The sequence below is a fragment of the Lepus europaeus genome, chromosome 8 (genome assembly GCF_033115175.1).
Source record: "Lepus europaeus isolate LE1 chromosome 8, mLepTim1.pri, whole genome shotgun sequence".
NCBI lineage: Eukaryota > Metazoa > Chordata > Mammalia > Lagomorpha > Leporidae > Lepus > Lepus europaeus.
In genome coordinates this window covers 22,554,259-22,570,592 of record NC_084834.1, presented here as the reverse complement: position 1 = coordinate 22,570,592, position 16,334 = coordinate 22,554,259, and positions in this window count along the sequence as shown.

Genomic DNA, 16,334 nt, shown 5'->3' with positions numbered 1-16,334 from the left:
AGATGGAAGAGAGAAACAGATGCAAAGAGATCTAATTCCTTAGGTTACACACTTTATCTTGGAGAGGAGGAGACTTTCCGTATGTTGCTTGGATGCCTGCCAGGGTTGAAGTTCCAGCTCCAGGCCCAATTCCAGTTTCTTACTAAGGTTCACCCTGGTATGTTCAAGTGGTGGTCCCTGCCTCCCATGTTGGGGACTCAGACTGAGTTCCCAGTTCCTGGTTCTACCTGTTCCAGTCTTAGCTGTCAGGGGCATTTGGAGAATAGATGGCAAATGACAGAGCTGTTTCTTTCTGCCTTTCAAATAAATGAATCATTCTAAGCTAATTAAAGGAACAAAGACTATTCCAAGATTATAATGGCCATTTTAAAAATGGGGGGGGCGGCGGAGCCAAGATGGTGGATAGTGAGGACGTGTACCGATAGTTGGGGAAAATAAAGTTTAATAAAAGTGGAATTACTGTAGCCTCAGGAAAAGACTCAAGAAAAAAATTGCAGAGGAAACGCTTCCGGATCTAGTGGATGTGACACAGAGGACCTACAGGGAGCCCACTGCATGGAAATCCAACCACAGGAGACGAGCCGCAGAATCACCCCAGCGCGGGAACGAACGGAAGGTAAGACAAAGACGTCAGAAACCTGAGACATTGGGGGGTGGGGGGAAGCAGAGGCCTCTCTCTTCACTCACCAAGCAAAACAAAGAGCAGGCACCATTTTACATATGTAAAGCGCCGCCAACGAGTTCACAAACTCAGTAACTTTGGAACTTTGGTGAAACTTGAGAACACATTGAGGGCTGCATAAACTCTTTGTGTGGTCCCAGGGGTAGATCAAACGAATACTCACAGAGGCCAGATTTCAACTACCCTCAATTCCACTCACCTGTGCCGAATTACTTCCCAACTGAGTCAAAAAAAAAAAAAAAAAAAAAAAAAAAAAAAAAAAGAGAGAGAGAGAGAGAGCGAGAGCGAGAGAGCGAGCAATCCAGCAAGGAGCAAGGGATAGAACAATCTGGGTGAGTTGCTTTTTGCACAGCCTTAAACCTGAAGAATCAAGCGGAGCTCTCTGGCCACACCCATCACAGCCTCTAAGGATCCATCAAAGTAGACAGCCCACTTAGAGGCATAGCATAATGAGAAAAAAAACGACCACAGCCAAAAAAAAAAAAACCAAAACCATAAATTATCTCCAACATGCCAAACATCAAATGTAGAAACTGAGGTAACAAGAGCAAGGAAGACACTATGATGCCCCCAAATGAAAAAGACACCCCAATCCAAGATTATGAAGATGAACAGATAGAGGAAATGCAAGAAGCGGATCTCAAAAAATTGATAAGAACATTAAGAAGTTCTCAAACACAAATTCTTGAACTACAGAAATCCTTCATGGACAAGATAGAAAATGTCTCTCGTGAAAATGAAATATTAAGGAGGAATCAAAATGAAATGAAACAACTAGTAGAACATGAAACTGTGATGGTGACGAGAAATCATAATGAAATGAAGAACTCAATAGATCAAATGACAAACACATTAAAGAGCCTTAAAAAACAGAATGGGCGGAGAGGCGGCAAGATGGCGGAATAGGCAGGGAGCACACTTAGTCCGGGGGGAGAGAAAGTTTAATATAAGTGGAGATACTGCAGGGTCAAGGAAGAGTAGGGGATGAAACAGCAGAGGAAACTCTTCCGGAACTAGTGATTCACAGTGGACCTGCGTGGAGAGCGTGGGAGCCCAAGTTCGGGACACCAGCGGCAGACTCAACGCACCAGCGCTGGAACGCAAGGTGAGCCGAACCTCCATAGCCCGAGATACCAGCAGGCAAGCGGAAAGAGGAGGCTAGAGGGAACGAGGCTTGAAACTCCGTGGGGAAAAGTTCACCAGGCGAACTAGAAGAGAGGGAAAAAAAATAAAAAAAGTGACTGATACGGACACAAGTTTCTCTCTCTCCGCTCACCTCTCAAAGGCGAGCAAGACAGAGCAGGCGCCATTTTGGACATACGTCATAAGCAGGGCGACCTCAGGTCTGCACCAGCCCTGAGCCTAGCAGAAAAACCTGACTCTGTGGGGAGGGGTGAAATAACAGGAGATTAGCATCTAACTTAGCAACCCAGTGGGAGGCTGCAGGAGAATTGGAGCCCACACTGAGGGCAACAGAGATTCCCTGTGTGGTCCTTGGGAAAGAGCTTCTGATCTCTGGCTCCTGTGGGTATATCATTTGCCTGCTAACTACCTCCAATTACGTTCAGCTGTGCGGAATTACTTCCCTTTTAAATCAAAAAAAGAAAGAGAGATTTACCACACCTAACCTGGGAGTGTCATCCTTGACACACCCTCAACCCTGAGGAACCAAACACAGCTCTCAGGCCACACTCATCTCAAGCCTCTAAGGCTCCACTGAAAGCAGACAGTCCACTTAATATAGAGCCATAGTGTAACAAGAAAAAACACCACAGTGAAGAAACCAAATATCTCCAACATGCCAAACAACAAACGCAAAAACCAAGCTAACAAGAACAAGGAAGAAACTATGACGCCCCCAAATGAAAAAGACACCCCAATCCAAGATTATGAAGATGATGAGATCGAAGAAATGCAAGAAGCGGATCTCAAAAAATTGATAAGAACATTAAGAAGTTCTCAAAAACAAATTCTTGAACTACAGAAATCCTTCATGGACAAGATAGAAAATCTCTCTCATGAAAGTGAAATATTAAGGAGGAATCAAAATGAAATGAAACAACTAGTGGAACAAGAAACTCTGATAGTGACTAGAAATCATAATGAAATGAAGAATTCAATAGATCAAATGACAAACACATTAGAGAGCCTTAAAAACAGAATGGGCGAAGCAGAAGAGAGAATATCAGACTTAGAAGACAGAGAACAGGAAAGGAAACAGGCAAACCAAAGAAAAGAAGAAGAAATTAGAAATCTAAAAAATATTGTCGGGAATCTACAGGATACTATTAAAAAACCCAAGATTTGGGTTCTAGGAGTTCCTGAAGGCATGGAGAGGGAGAAAGGATTAGAAGGCATTTTCAGTGACATACTAGCAGAAAATTTCCCAGGTTTGGAGAAGGACAGAGGCATCCTAGTACAGGAAGCTTATAGAACCCCTAATAAACATGACCAAAAGAGATCCTCACCACGACATGTTGTAATCAAACTCACCACAGTGAAACATAAAGAAAAGATCCTAAAAGGTGCAAGAGAGAAACATCAGATCACTCTTAGATGATCTCCAATTAGACTCACAGCAGACTTCTCATCAGAAACCCTACAAGCTAGAAGGGAATGGCGAGACATAGCCCAGGCACTAAGAGAGAAAAACTGCCAGCCCAGAATACTATATCCTGCAAAGCTCTCATTTGTGAATGAAGGTGAAATTAAGACTTTTCATAGCAAACAGAAACTGAAAGAATTTGTTGCCACTCATCCTGCCCTGCAAAAGATGCTTAAAGATGTCTTACACACAGAAACACAGAAACATGGTCACCAATATGAAAGAAGGTAAAGGAAGGAAACCTCACAGCAAAAGATCACAGGAAGCTCAATTTCTCTTTGACATAGAATTAAACTCTGATGCTCTGTTAAAGCAATGTGTTAAAGTAATCTATTATGTTCTCTTGATGTCTGTTAAATTCTAATTGTTCAAAAACAGCTGAATTTTTATTAAGAGCTATGGGTTATTTAAATATGTGCTTATTTTCAAAGATTTGAATAATCACCTTGTAACAATGATCAAATTTGGTCTATGTTATGTCATGATTTTAAGGAATCTTATTTCAACCAGATATTTTGGATTTTGAGCCTTCTTGGCATTCTTGACAGGCATTCAAAAAATCAAAGTTTCAAATAATCTGGTCTCTAAAATTTCCAGTAAATCCTGGACTTTGGTTTTTCCAGTTTGGGCCCAACTGAAAATATCGAAGGACCTATGTCTCTCATCTTATAGAGACACCAACTAACCAGTCTATTTGGAGTATATTAGAAGGACTGTCAAGATGTGATGTGGTACCAGACTTTGTTTCTATAATGGAAAATGCTACTAATACAAATGTTTGAGAATTAAAAAGTCTAATGATCTTGTGTTACTAGACATGATAGTTATCTTAATGAGAAAGCCCCAGAGGCTTAAAGGGTTAAATACTTGTAAAATCCTACAGGTGTTTTCAAAAATACTGTGAAGTAAGCAAGTGCCTCTTGTTGGTTGATGAGTTTATAATTTTAAACATGGCGACTTAAAGTCTTTTGTCATCCACAGTTACATATGATCTGCTGCTCATAAAACTAAAGCGTTGTTGGTTCTGTGTGTAGCTGTCCTCCTATAGGTTCCTATGGCCTTTTTCCAGCCACTTTTATTGTATTCAGCACTTTGGGATGGCTCTGTAAACAGATGAAGCCAATAATGTATTAACAGTACCAACTGAGAGAAAGTATGGTTAACTGAGGTTACTAAAAAAAAAAAGCAATTCAAATCAATTGGCAATCTACAAAAAGAGTTAAAGATTTTAAAAGCTATTATTAAAAATGCTATATTGGTCTATTATGCTATGTTATATGTGTGTACATATTGTATGTCCACATGGGAAAATTTTATTAAGACTTTTATTTTAAATGGCTTATAGATAAGATTGTCCATAAATTTAAGCTGCTAAAATCAATCAAAGATACATTTTAATTTGTGGGACCTGAATCTGTGTATCATATGTTTTAGACTTGTTGGTCGAAAGAAACTAAAAACATTTTAGATGGTTGTGCTTAAGTTTACTGGCTAAACAAACTACACCATGTTAGATATTTAAGAGGTGTTTTCAAATACATGATTCTTAAAATTTATAGAAGGCATTGGACCTTCTGGTAAATGTTTTCTTAAGTTGTTATCTAATGGTTGAAACGGTTTGCTAAGTATTCATTTGATATTGCTATTGTCAGCAAGCGATCTAGGACTTGCTCCCTCATTTCTCTATTCTAAGCCCAACTTGTTCTTTCATTTCTCTATTCTCTTCAAGGTAGGAAACTAATTCTATTATGAAGGAATCTGTAGGATGCACAATTTAATCTTTAGACCTTATAAAAGAGATGGCTAACATTTTTCTGCAATAGCATAGCCAAAATAAGAACTCAAATAATAATCTCATAGCTAGATTCACTTCGCCATCAGCGAAGTATACAGTAAGTAGAAAAAACCTCCCTTTCAGACCAAAGGGAAAGAAAGTTTTAAAGTGAGAATATAATTTTCCTCATGGGCATTGTCTACCTTAGAAAAAGTACTACAGAACATGCCTGTGACTATAGACTTGTAGTTCAGGCCACCGAAGATTAGAGATGGGACTTGGGCACTCCCTTGACTTGCATCCTCTGGTCTGCTTTAACACAAACCAGGAGGAAAAGAAAGCTCGGCATCAGAAGCAATGGGTGGCAGGCCTATGAATGGCTGATCTGTACAGTGATCTGCCCTCAAGGAGACCCAACAGGCCAGTCCACTGCAGTGGCTTTCAATGTGGTAAGCCTGGGCTTCAGCAGAAGTCAGCTTGTGAAGAGCCCTGGCAGCTCTGCCAAGAGTTGGATCACTGGAAATGGACCTGCCCTGGAGTCGAAGGATGCCCAGGTCAGAGCCACAGATCTTATTGGCTCTAAGCTGAAAAGCCCTTCACTCAGCCCAACTTCCAAAGTGACCACTGCAGCTGAGGGTATGGTCAAGTAGGGTCAGCAACATTTCAGGCAGAACTGTAAATTTCTTATTAGAGATGCCACCTGCCTTTACCTGGCCAGCTCTCCTCCCAGGCCAGCCAAGTAATGAAAGTCAACAGAGTGCCTTCCCCTAGGAGGTTCACACCTCCCTTAGGATATACCCCATGTGAAGAGATAGATAGGTCTGGGCCTCTGAATTTACAAGGTCTAAAGCCCACCAGATTATTATCAAGCCCCTTCTATCAGGTTCTATTTGCCTCTCAATCAGAAAACTTAATTGTAGCTTAGACAGCACCTTTCTTAGCTCCTCTAATAATGACTCTGTCCTTTGTTCTAGGCCCTGTCTAGTGCACTTGGGCCTCATTCCTTTGTAATCATAACCTCTACTCTACCACCAATGGCTCTACTCCCAACCTGTGTGTACTGATGGTCCTCTTCCCCACTTAATGCTGTATAATTGTTCAAACCTGGTAAATGCCACTCTTAGGATCATTGGTTACTATCCTCACTCTGTCTTTTATGACCTTGTCTAAATATGATCAGAGTCGGCAAACTTGGAAGGCTTCCATAGCCTTGGCAACTCATGACGACAGCCTAGGATGGTTACTGGCACCATAAACTAGAGTGTCAATTTGTTGGGTCAACAACAGGAGCCACTGTGCACTTGCTCCTCATGTGGGATCTCTGTCCTTAATGTGATGTACATTGTGATTTAATACTATAACTAGTACTCAAACAGTATGTTTCACTTTGTGTTTCTATGTGGGTGCAAACTGTTGAAATCTTTATACTAAATTGATCTTCTGTATATAAAGAGAATTGAAAATGAATCTTGATGCAAATGGAAGGGGAGAGGAAGTGGGAGAGGGGAGGGTTGCGGGTGGGAGGGAAGTTATGGGGGGGGGGAAGCCATTGTAATCCATAAGCTGTACACTGGAAATTTATATTCATTAAATAAAAGTTAAAAAAAAGGATCTTCTGTATATAAAAAAACAGAATGGGTGAAGCAGAAGAGAGAATATCAGACTTAGAAGACAGAGAACAGGAAAGGAAACAGTCAAACCAAAGAAAAGTAGAAGAAATCAGAAATCTAAAAAATAATGTCAGTAATCTACAGGATACTATTAAAAAACCCAACATTCGGGTTCTAGGAGTTCCTGAAGACATGGAGAGGGAGAAAGGATTAGAAGGCCTTTTTCGTGAGATACTAGCAGAAAATTTCCCAGGTTTGGAGAAGGACAGAGGCATCCTAGTACAGGAAGCTCATAGAACCCCTAATAAACATGACCAAAAGAGATCCTCACCACGACACGTAATAATCAAATTCACCACAGTGAAACACAAAGAAAAGATCCTAAAATGTGCAAGAGAGAAAAGTCAGATTACTCTCAGAGGATCTCCAATTAGACTCACAGCTGACTTCTCATCAGAAACCCTACAAGCTAGGAGAGAATGGCGAGATATAGCCCAGGTACTAAGAGAGAAAAACTGCCAGCCCAGAATATTATATCGTGCAAAGCTCTCATTTGTGAATGAAGGTGAAATAAAGACCTTTCACAGCAAACAGAAATTGAAAGAATTTGTCGCCACTCGTCCAGCCCTGCAAAAGATGCTTAAAGATGTGTTACATACAGAAACACAGAAACACGGTAACCAATATGAAAGAAGATAAAGGAAGGAAACCTCACAGCAAAAGATCACAGGAGTCTCAAACCATATATTAGAAAGTATCTTTGGCAAATGACAGGGCAAAGTTACTCCTTCTCAATAGTCACATTGAATGTTAATGGCTTGAACTGTCCAGTTCAAAGACACCGATTGGCAGATTGGGTTAAGGAACAAAACCCATCTTTTTGCTGCTTACAAGAAACTCATCTTTCCAACAATGATGCATACAGAATGAAAGTAAAGGCTGGAAAAAGATATACCACGCCAACAGAAATGTAAAAAGAGCGGGCGTAGCCATCTTAATATCGGACAACATAAACTTTACCACAAAAACTGTTAGGAGAGACAAAGAGGGGCACTATTTAATGATTAAGGGATCCATTCAACAGGAAGATATAATGATTATCAATGTATATGCACCTAATTACAGGGCACCAGCTTATTTAAAAGACTTGTTGAGGGACTTAAAGGGAGACTTAGACCCCAATACAATAGTACTGGGGGACTTCAATACTCCACTCTCAGAGATAGACAGATCAACAGGACAGAAGATCAACAAGGAGACGGTAGATTTAAATGACACTATAGCCCAAATGGATCTAACAGATATCTACAGAACATGTCATCCTACATCTAAGGACTTTACATTCTTCTCAGCAGTACATGGAACCTTCTCTAGGATTGACCACATACTAGGCCATAAAGCAAGTCTCAGAAAATTCAAAAGAATTAGAATCATACCATGCAGCTTCTCAGACCACAAAGGAATGAAATTGGAAATTAGCAACTCAGGAATCCCCAGAGCACGTGCAAACACATGGAGATTGAACAACATGCTCCTGAATGAACAATGGGTCATAGAAGAAATTAAAAGAGAAATCAAAAATTTTCTGGAAGTAAATGAGGATAACAGCACAACATACCAAAACCTATGGGATACAACAAAAGCAGTGTTAAGAGGAAAGTTTATATCAATAGGTGCCTACATCAAGAAATTGGAAAGGCACCAAATAGATGAGCTTTCAAGTCATCTCAAGGATCTAGAAAATCTGCAGCAAACCAAACCCAAACCCAGTAGGAGAAGAGAAATAATTAAAATCAGAGAAGAAATCAACAGGATTGAATAAAAAAAAAAATTACAAAAAATCAGCCAAACAAGGAGCTGGTTTTTTGAAAAAGTAAACAAAATTGACACCCCACTGGCCCAACTGACTAAAACAAGAAGAGAAAAGACCCAAATCAATAGGATCAGAGATGAAAATGGAAACGTAACAACAGACACCACAGAAATAAAAAGAATCATCAGAAATTACTACAAGGACTTGTATGCCAGCAAACAGGGAAATCTATCAGAAATGGACAGATTCTTGGACACATACAACCTACCTAAATTGAGCCAGGAAGACATAGAAAACCTAAACAGACCCATAACTGACACAGAAATTGAAACAGTAATAAAGGCCCTCCCAACAAAGAAAAGCCCAGGACCAGATGGATTCACTGCTGAGTTCTACCAGACATTTAGAGAAGAACTAACTCCAATTCTTCTCAAACTATTCAAAACAATGGAAAAAGAGGGAATCCTCCCAAATTCTTTCTATGAAGCCAGCATCACCTTAATTCCTAAGCCGGAGAAAGATGCAGCATTGGAAGAGAATTACAGACCAATATCCCTGATGAACATAGATGCAAAAATACTCAATAAAATTCTGGCCAATAGAATGCAACAACACATCAGAAAGATCATCCACCCAGACCAAGTGGGATTTATCCCTGGTATGCAGGGATGGTTCAACGTTCGCAAAACAATCAACGTAATACACTACATTAACAGACTGCAGAAGAAAAACCATATGATTCTCTCAATAGACGCAGAGAAAGCATTTGATAAAATACAACACCCTTTCATGATGAAAATTCTAAGCAAACTGAGTATGGAAAGAACATTCCTCAATACAATCAAAGCAATATATGAAAAACCCACGGCCAACATCCTATTGAATGGGGAAAAGTTGGAAGCATTTCCGCTGAGATCTGGTACCAGACAGGGATGCCCACTCTCACCACTGCTATTCAATATAGTTCTGGAAGTTATAGCCAGGGCTATTAGGCAAGAAAAAGAAATTAAAGGGATACAAATTGGGAAGGAAGAACTCAAACTATCCCTCTTTGCAGATGATATGATTCTTTATTTAGGGGACCCAAAGAACTCAACTAAGAGACTGCTGGAACTCATAGAAGAGTTTGGCAAAGTAGCAGGATATAAAATCAATGCACAAAAATCAACAGCCTTGGTATACGCAGGCAATGCCACGGCTGAGGAAGAACTTCTAAAATCAATCCCATTCACAATAGCTACAAAAACAATCAAATACCTTGGAATAAACTTAACCAAGGACGTTAAAGATCTCTACGATGAAAACTACAAAACCTTAAAAAAAGAAATAGAAGAGGATACCAAAAAATGGAGAAATCTTCCATGCTCATGGATTGGAAGAATCAATATCATCAAAATGTCTATTCTCCCAAAAGCAATTTATACATTCAATGCAATACCAATCAAGATACAGAAGACCTTCTTCACAGACCTGGAAAAAATGATGCTGAAATTCATATGGAGACACAGAAGACCTCGAATAGCTAAAGCAATCTTGTACAACAAAAACAAAGCCGGAGGCATCACAATACCAGATTTCAGGACATACTACAGGGCAGTTGTTATCAAAACAGCATGGTACTGGTACAGAAACAGATGGATAGACCAATGGAACAGAATAGAAACACCAGAAATCAATCCAAACATCTACAGCTAACTTATATTTGATCAAAGATCCAAAACTAATCCCTGGAATAAGGACAGCCTATTCAATAAATGGTGCTGCGGAAATTGGATTTCCACGTGCAGAAGCTTGAAGCAAGACCCATACCTTTCACCTTACACAAAAATTCACTCAACGTGGATTAAAGACTTAAATCTACGGCCCGAAACCATCAAATTATTAGAGAGCATTGGAGAAACCCTGCAAGATATAGGTACAGGCAAAGACTTCTTGGAAAAGACCCCAGGAGCACAGGCAGTCAAAACCAAAATTAACATTTGGGATTGCATCAAATTGAGAAGTTTCTGTACTTCAAAAGAAACAGTCAGGAAAGTGAAGAGGCAACCGACAGAATGGGAGAAAATATTTGCAAACTATACTACAGATAAAGGGTTGATAACCAGAATCTACAAAGGAATCAAGAAAATCCACAACAACAGAACAAACAACCCACTGAAGAGATGGGCCAAGGACCTCAATAGACATTTTACAAAAGAAGAAATCCAAATGGCCAACAGACACATGAAAAAATGTTCAAGATCACTAGCAATCAGAGAAATGCAAATCAAAACCACAATGAGGTTTCACCTCACCCTGGTGAGAATGGCTCACATCCAGAAATCTACCAACAATAGATGCTGGAGAGGATGTGGGGAAAAAGGGACACTAACCCACTGTTGGTGGGAATGCAAACTGGTTAAGCCACTGTGGAAGTCAGTCTGGAGATTCCTCAGAAACTTGAACATAACCCTACCATACAACCCAGCCATCCCACTCCTTGGAATTTACCCAAAGGAAATTAATTTGGCTAATAAAAAAGCCATCTGCACATTAATGTTTATTGCAGCTCAATTCACAATAGCTAAGACCTGGAACCAACCCAAATGCCCATCAACAGTAGACTGGATAAAGAAATTATGGGACATGTACTCCATAGAATACTATACAGCAGTAAGAAACAATGAAACCCAGTCATTTGCAACCAGATGGAGGAATCTGGAAAACATCATTCTGAGTGAATTAAGCCAGTCCCAAAGAGACAAATATCATTTGTTTTCCCTGATCGGCGACAACTGAGCACCAAAGGGGAAACCTGTTAAGTGAAAGAAACAATGACCTGATCAGCTCTTGTCCTGACTCTAGATGTACAATGTAATACTTTAACCTTTTTAGTATTTGTTGATGTTGTTGTTGTTGTTGTTCTAGTACTAGTGGTTGAACTCTGTAATTAACACATAATTATTCTTAGGTGTTTAAATTTTTTTTTATATTTTATTTTTTTAAATTTTTTTATTAAACTTTTATTTAATGAATATAAATTTCCAAAGTATAGCTTATGGGTTACAATTTCTTCCCCCTCCCATAACTTCCCTCCCACCCTCAACCCTCCCCTTTCCTGCTCCCTTTCCCCTTCCATTCATGTAAAGATTCATTTTCAATTCTCTTTGTATACAGAAGATCAGTTTAGTATATATTAGGTAAAGATTTCAACATTTTGCCCATATAGCAACATAAAGTGAAAAAACTACCATTGGATTACTAATTATAGCATTAAATAGCAATGTACAGCACATTAAAGACAGAGATCCTACATAATATTTTTTAAAAAATTAATTAATTTTCTATGCCATTTCCAATTTAACACCAGGTTTGTTTGTTTTTTGTTTCATTTCCAATTCTCTTTATATACAGAAGATCGATTCAGTATATAATTAGTAAAGATCTAGGTGTTTAAATTTTAACTGAAAAGTGATCCCTGTTAAATTTAAGAGTGGAAAAAGAGAGGGAGGAGATGTACAATTTGGGACATGCTTAATCAGACTTACCCCAAATGATGGAGTTAGAAATGTACCAGGGGTTTCCAATACAATCCCATCAAGGTGGCATGTACCAATGCCATCTCACTAGTCCAAGTGATCAATTTCAGTTCACAATCGATGGCTCCGATAGGTCTAAGAATCAAAGGGATCACACAAACAAGACAAGTGTCTGCTAATACTAACTGATAGAATCAAAAAGGGAGAGAAAGATCAAACATGGGAAGTGGGATACACAGCAGACTCATAGAATGGCAGACGTCCTAAACAACACTCTGTCCTCAGAATCAGCCCTTAAGGCATTTGGATCTGGCTGAAGAGCCCATGAGAGTATTGTAGGCATGGAAAGCCAAGATACCATGGAAAAGAAAAAAAGAAGAAGACCTAAATGAAAGATCTCTGTGAGTGAGATCCCAGTGGAAAGAATGGGGCCATCAAAGAAGGAGATACCTTTCTCTGAAGGGAGGAGAGAAATTCCACTTTGACTATGACCCTATCTGAATAAGATCAAAGTCAGCGAACTCTAAAGGCTTCCATAGCCCTGGCAACTGATGACTAGAGCCTAGGGAGATTACTGACGACATGAACAGGAGTGTCAAATTGTTAAGTCAGCAACAGAAGTCACTGTGTCTTACATCCCATGTGGGATCTGTCCTTAATGTGTTGTCTAATGTGCAGTGATGCTATAACTAATACTGAAATAGTATTTTTACACTTTGTGTTTCTGCGTGGGTACAAACTGATGAGATCTTTACTAATTATATACTGAATCGATCTTCTGTATATAAAGATAATTGGAAATGAAAATAAAACCTGTTGTTAATTGGAAATGGCATAGAAAATTAATTTTTAAAAAAATATTATGTAGGATCTCTGTCTTTAATGTGCTGTACACTCTTATTTAATGCTATAACTAGTACTCCAACAGTATTTTTTTTCAGTTTATGTTGCTATTTGGGGGCAAACTGTTGAAATTGTTACCCAATATATACTAAACTGATCTTCTGTATATAAAGAGAATTGAAAATGAATCATGATGTGATTTGAAGGGGAGAGGGAGCGGGAAAGGGGAGGGTTGTGGGTGGGAGGGAAGTTTTGAGAGGGGGAAGCCATTGTAACCCATAAGCTGTACTTTGGAAATTTATATTCATTAAATAAAAGTTTAATTAAAAAATGGACAGGTCTATAAAGTGATACATATTTAACAAAATTATTCAGCGACATCATCAATGTACATAATTCACTAGGCTATTTTATGATACCAGCATCTTACATTTACTTACATGAGATGGTTATTACTGCAACCCAATTAAAAATTTCTATATTTAACTGAAGACTGATTTATTACAATAACATGTATATATAAAATTTTCTCCTATCATTCTAAATTGTAGGAATATAATTCAGCTTAAGTCATGAAAGTAGTAAGTACAGGGAGCCGGGCGGTGGGAGCCGGGCTGCAGAATCTCGCCAGTGGCCCCGGCGGTGGGAGCCGGGCCACAGAATCTCGCCAGCGCGGGAACCAATGGAGGAGGTTTTTTTTCACTTTGTGTTGCTATATGGGGGCAAACTGTTGAAATCGTTACCGAGGGGGCGGAGCCAAGATGGCGGATAGTGAGGACGTGTGCCTTAGTTTGGGAAAATAAACTTTCATAAAAGTGGAATTACTGTAGCCTCAGGAAAAGACTCAAGAAAAAAACTGCAGAGGAAACGCTTCCGGATCTTGTGGATGAGACACAGAGGACTTACAGGGAGCCAACCGCGTGGAAAACCAACCGAGACGAGACGAGCCGAGCGGCAGCAGCGGGAGAGGAGCCAGAGCCACAGAATCTCGCCAGCGTGGGAACCCAGGAGGGTAAGACAAAGACCTCAGAAACCCAAGACATTGGGGGGGGGGGGGAACAGAGCCCTCTCACTTCACTCACCAAGCAAAACAAAGAGCACCGCGATTTTACATATCTAAAGCGCAGCCAAACTCAGTAACTTTAGCAAAACTGGAGAACACATTGAGGGCTGAATAAACTCTTTGGGTGGTCCCAGAGGTAGATCAAAGGAATACTTACAGAGGCCAGATTTTAACTACCCTCAACTCCACTCCCAACTGAGTAAAAAAAAAAAAACCATAAATAATCTCCAACATGCCAAACAACAAACATAGAAGCCGAGGTACCAAGAGCAAGGAAGACACTATGACGCCCCCAAACGAGAAAGACACGCCAAAGCAAGATTATGAAGATGAAGAGTTAGAGGAAATGCAAGAAGCAGATTTCAAAAAATTGATAAGAACATTAAGAAGTTCTCAAAAACAAATTCTTGAACTACAGAAATCCTTAATGGACAAGATAGAAAATCTCTCCCGTGAAAATGAAATATTAAGGAGAAATCAAAAAGAAATGAAACAACTAGTAAAACATGAAACTGAGATAGTGACAAAAAACCACAATGAAATGAAGAACACAATAGATCAAATGGCAAACACATTAGAGAGCCTTAAAAACAGAATGGGTGAAGCAGAAGAGAGAATATCGGAATTAGAAGACAGAGAACAGGAAAGGAAACAGTCAAACCAAAGAAAAGAAGAAGAAATCAGAAATCTAAAAAATACTCTCAGGAATCTACAGGATACTATTAAAAAACCCAACATTCGGGTTCTAGGAGTTCCTGAAGGCATGGAGAGGGAGAAAGGATTAGAAGGCCTTTTTCGTGAGATACTAGCAGAAAATTTCCCAGGTTTGGAGAAGGACAGAGGCATCCTAGTACAGGAAGCTCATAGAACCCCTAATAAACATGACCAAAAGAGATCCTCACCACGACACGTAATAATCAAATTCACCACAGTGAAACACAAAGAAAAGATCCTAAAATGTGCAAGAGAGAAAAGTCAGATTACTCTCAGAGGATCTCCAATTAGACTTACAGCTGACTTCTCATCAGAAACCCTACAAGCCAGGAGAGAATGGCGAGATATAGTCCAGGTACTAAGAGAGAAAAACTGCCAGCCCAGAATATTATATCCTGCAAAGCTCTCATTTGTGAATGAAGGTGAAATAAAGACCTTTCACAGCAAACAGAAATTGAAAGAATTTGTCGCCACTCGTCCAGCCCTGCAAAAGATGCTTAAAGAAGTATTACATACAGAAACACAGAAACACGGTAGCCAATATGAAGGAAGGTAAAGGAAGGAAACCTCACAGCAAAGGATCACAGGAATCTCAAACCAGATATTAGAAAATATCTTTGGCAAATGGCAGGGCAAAGTTACTCCTTCTCAATAGTCACATTGAATGTTAATGGCTTGAACTGTCCGGTTCAAAGACACCGATTGGCTGATTGGTTAAGGAACAAAACCCATCTTTTTACTGCTTACAAGAAACTCATCTTTCCAACAATGATCCATACAGACTGAAAGTGAAAGGCTGGAAAAAGATATACCATGCCAACAGAAATGAAAAAAGAGCGGGCGTAGCCATCTTAATATCGGACAACATAAACTTTACCACAAAAACTGTCAGGAGAGACAAAGAGGGACACTATTTAATGATTAAGGGATCCATTCAACAGGAAGATATAACAATTATCAATGTATATGCACCGAATCACAGGGCACCAGCTTATTTAAAAGACTTGTTGAGGGACTTAAAGGGAGACTTAGACCCCAATACAATAGTACTGGGGGACTTCAATACTCCACTCTCAGAGATAGACAGATCAACAGGACAGAAGATCAACAAGGAGACAGCAGATTTAAATGACACTATAGCCCAAATGGATCTAACAGATATCTACAGAACATTTCATCCTACATCTAAGGACTTTACATTCTTCTCAGCAGTATATGGAACCTTCTCTAGGATTGACCACATACTAGGCCATAAAGCAAGTCTCAGAAAATTCAAAAGAATTAGAATCATACCATGCAGCTTCTCAGACCACAAAGGAATGAAATTGGAAATTAGCAACTCAGGAATCCCCAGAGCACGTGCAAACACATGGAGATTGAACAACATGCTCCTGAATGAACAATGGGTCATAGAAGAAATTAAAAGAGAAATCAAAAATTTTCTGGAAGTAAATGAGGATAACAGCACAACATACCAAAACCTATGGGATACAACAAAAGCAGTGTTAAGAGGAAAATTTATATCAATAGGTGCCTACATCAAGAAATTGGAAAGGCACCAAATAGATGAGCTTTCAAGTCATCTCAAGGATCTAGAAAATCTGCAGCAAACCAAACCCAAACCCAGTAGGAGAAGAGAAATAATTAAAATCAGAGAAGAAATCAACAGGATTGAATCCAAAAAAACATTACAAAAATCAGCCAAACGAGGA